This window comes from Orycteropus afer, unplaced genomic scaffold (assembly GCF_000298275.1).
Source record: "Orycteropus afer afer isolate SDZICR_OR568_19922 unplaced genomic scaffold, OryAfe1.0 scaffold00998, whole genome shotgun sequence".
NCBI classification, from domain to species: Eukaryota; Metazoa; Chordata; class Mammalia; order Tubulidentata; family Orycteropodidae; genus Orycteropus; species Orycteropus afer.
This window is the reverse complement of record NW_006922585.1, coordinates 85,790-89,269: the sequence shown is the minus strand read 5'-3', so window position 1 is coordinate 89,269 and position 3,480 is coordinate 85,790. Positions and strand designations below refer to the sequence as shown.

General features: G+C 34.9%; 1 non-coding gene across 1 annotated transcript; it reads right to left on the bottom strand.

Moving 5' to 3' along the window:
* Window positions 1-2,044: 2,044 nt before the first annotated feature.
* On the bottom strand, window positions 2,045-2,151 carry LOC122151984. The gene has a single exon (XR_006164360.1). It is a non-coding gene; the product is annotated as a U6 spliceosomal RNA (small nuclear RNA).
* Between the last annotated feature and the right edge of the window lie 1,329 nt (window positions 2,152-3,480).

Sequence of the window (3,480 nt, the reverse complement as noted above, 5' to 3'; positions counted from 1 at the left end):
TGTACAACCAAATAGCTCAAGGTATTTGTTTTCTTGGTAGAGAGATTTAGGGTCATAGTTTCATGGGACATCTCAATTAATTGGCCTAATACATTTTTAGTGCTTCTCTCCTAACTGCTAGTTCATGGTGTAGTGTCAGGGTTCTTTAAAGCTTGTAAATAGCCATCCAAGGTACAACAATTATTCTCTACTTGCCTGTAGCAACAGAAGAAGGAAAGTCAGACATAGGAAGAAGAAATGCAATGTGTGGCTAATTGACTCCAAGAACAACTGTTTCCTTTGCCATGAGACAAGAAGTTTTGGATAGTGACTGTTGCCATTACTGAACACTTTGGTCAAAGATTGATTCTATAGCAGAATTCTCATCAAAAAGAGGAATCTACCGAACATAATTTCACATTCTCATTGACTCCAGACTTCTTGTAGCCATTAAGGCTAAGTGACCTCCAAAAACTATTACCCTGAGATAATATTTAATCCTTTAACAAAAGCTATCCCTTCAAGTCTTCTGTAAACGAAACAATAATTTAGTGTAATAAGTGAAGAACGTTTGCTTTGAGTATAGTGCTATTTTAAGGAACTATCTATGTGGAATCAAATTGACAAAAACAACTTGAATGGTTATTTAGGAAGCTTAGGGGGCAGTGAGTTTATGTCAGTGGAGAGGAATAATCTGGAAAATGGGGGTGAAACAAGTTGTACAACTTGAAGAATGCAATCAATGTCACTGAAATGTAAATATAGAAATTTTTCAAATGTTGCATATTCTGTAATGTATATTTTCAACAAAAAATAAAATGAATTATTAAAAAAGAGTCATTTTTCTCTAGCACTTTCATTATTTTCTCTTTGTCACCATTTTGATGAGGATGTGCCCAGGTATGAATCTCTTTGCATTCGTCTTATTTGGAGTTGATTGAGTTTCTTGTATGTACAAAATAATATTTTTCATAAATTTTGGGATGTTTTCCAGCCACTATTTCTTTGATTTTTTTTTTCTCCTGTTCCATGCTCTTGCTCCTCTCCTTCTAGTATTCTCATCATTTGGATCATGGTGTGTGTTCACCAGATTGCTTTATCTTTATCAATCTTTCTTCAAGTTTGCTGATATTCTTTTTCTTCTGCTTCAAATACACTGCTGATCTCCTCTAATGAAATTTTTGTTTCAGGTATTGTATTTTTCAGCTCCTGAATTTCCATTTGGTACTTTTTTGTAATTTATATATCTTTATTGATAGTGCCTTTTAAGGGAGTTCTGAGAGTATTATGCCTAAACATTGGGTTGCTAACCAAAAGGTTAGTGGTTTGAACCCACCAGTTGCTCAGTGGGAGAAAGATGAGGCATTTTGCTTCTGCAAAGATTTACATCTGTGGAAATTCTGTGGGGGCAGTTCTACTCAGTACCATAGGGTCTCTATGAGTTGAAATTGACTCAATGTCAGTGAGGGTTTACTTTTTATTTTTATTTTTATTTTTGGTCTTCATATTTTTCTCTACTTTTTTAAGCACAATTTCCTTTTTTTTGTTGGACATATTTAAATGTCTGCTTTGAGATCTTTGTAAATACAGCATGTGATGCTCTCACAGGCAGGTCTTGTTGTCCATATTTTTTCCTATGTATGCTTATCATTTATTCTGCATATTCCTTATAATTTTCAGTTGAAAACTGGATATTTAGGTAATAATGTATAGCAACTCTGGTTATTAATTGTTTCCCTATATCTGTCTTTCTCACTCTAGGGTGTATTTTTATAATTGTTTCCCTCATTATTTGTTAAGTGACCTGGCTAGGTTATTTAGAAATCTGCTTATCATCACAACATGAAGCCTCTGATGTCAATGTGATACCTTAAGCATGTGTACAGTCACCCTGGTATGACAGTGGTATTATCAGGGTTTTCAATTACTCTATCTTCATTTTTTTTTAAACTTTTTATTGTGATTTGGGTGATATTTTACAGAGCAGATTTGTTTTCCATTCAATAGTTCATACACATTTTGTTTCATGAGACTGATTGCAATCCTCACAATGTAACACCACTCATAAAACATAGAAAGCTTCACAAATTTGCATATCATCTTTGGACAGGGTCCATGATGATCTTCTTTATACCGTTCTAATTTTAGTATATGTGCTGCCAAAGTGAGCACTGACTCTATTCTTTCTTGATTTCTCTGTGTAATTGTATGCCTTGCTTGGTATTATTCCCAATTGTTACTCTCCACTATTTGTTGGCAGAAACAAATTTGGATGGGGTAGTTTTGGGGGCCAGCCTTTGAAGTTTTATCTAACACTAGGATGGCTGTTTATTGCTCTCCTTTTTTTCTGGTTCTTTCTGATAAACTAACTGGTATATATTTTAACTTAATCTCATGGACCTACCATCCTCATCTTAATTTCCTACCAGTATTACAAATTATTTACCTATTTATCTAATTGCTTACCAATTTTCATATTGAAAAAAAAAAAAAACTCTCAGATTTTTGAGAGTATCTTTAGGCTTGCATTTGCCCATGTTCTGTTTCATATGATGTCAATTCCCTTAGAGAGAGTTCCAAATCTCTTTATTCATATGGACTACCTCTTTCCATGGACAAAATCTTTGAACCACTGCTCTGGAAATTGAGTGCAGGGACAGTACTCTCTGGTCTTCTTATCTTGCATCTCTTGACATGGAACCTGTACACTACAAGAGAGCCAGTGTGAGGATAATCGATCCCATTGCTGTGAAGTTGATTCTGACTCATACTGACCCTACAGGACAGAGTAGAACTGCCTCATAAATTTTCAAGGTTTTACAACTTTATGGGATCAGATCACCACATCTTTCTTCTGCAGAGCGTCTAGTGGATGTGAACCACTAACCTTATTGTTAACAGCCAAGCACTTAAACATTGAGCCACCAGTGCTCTTTTAGAGGGCAATCAGGTCTCCAATATTCTAGGCTTGCTACTTCTAAAGCAGATCCTCCACCTTATGCATGGAGAATGGGTGAAAGAATATAGTCCCTGACCTCTTAGCAACAGATTCGAGGAATTTAGCATATGCATCTTGGAGTTAGAGGAAATGAGAAATTTTGGTGGCCATTAACATTGATCTTTTCCCTCCTTACCACTCCCAGATTTGCTTGAAAGATCAACTGCTCTGGGTAGATGTTTCCAGGAAAATGTTTTTCTCTCTCCTCTCGCTCCCAAAAAAGGATTATGTTGAGATATCATAGTGACATATGTTTCGTGACACAGACGTTCATTGTTTTTACTGAGATTTTGTATTTTTTAAAATAAATATTTCTCTCTCTTCTGTATCCCCTAAAGGTCATATGCAGAGATTTTAAATGCTTATTCATTTCTTAAATAATATACATAAATTATAGTCATTTCATTATGGAACAAGTCTGTGATGTTCCCCACACTGCCAATCCTTCTTATCATTTTAACTAAAATAAATAAATACATAAATACTCATCAATATTTTCCATC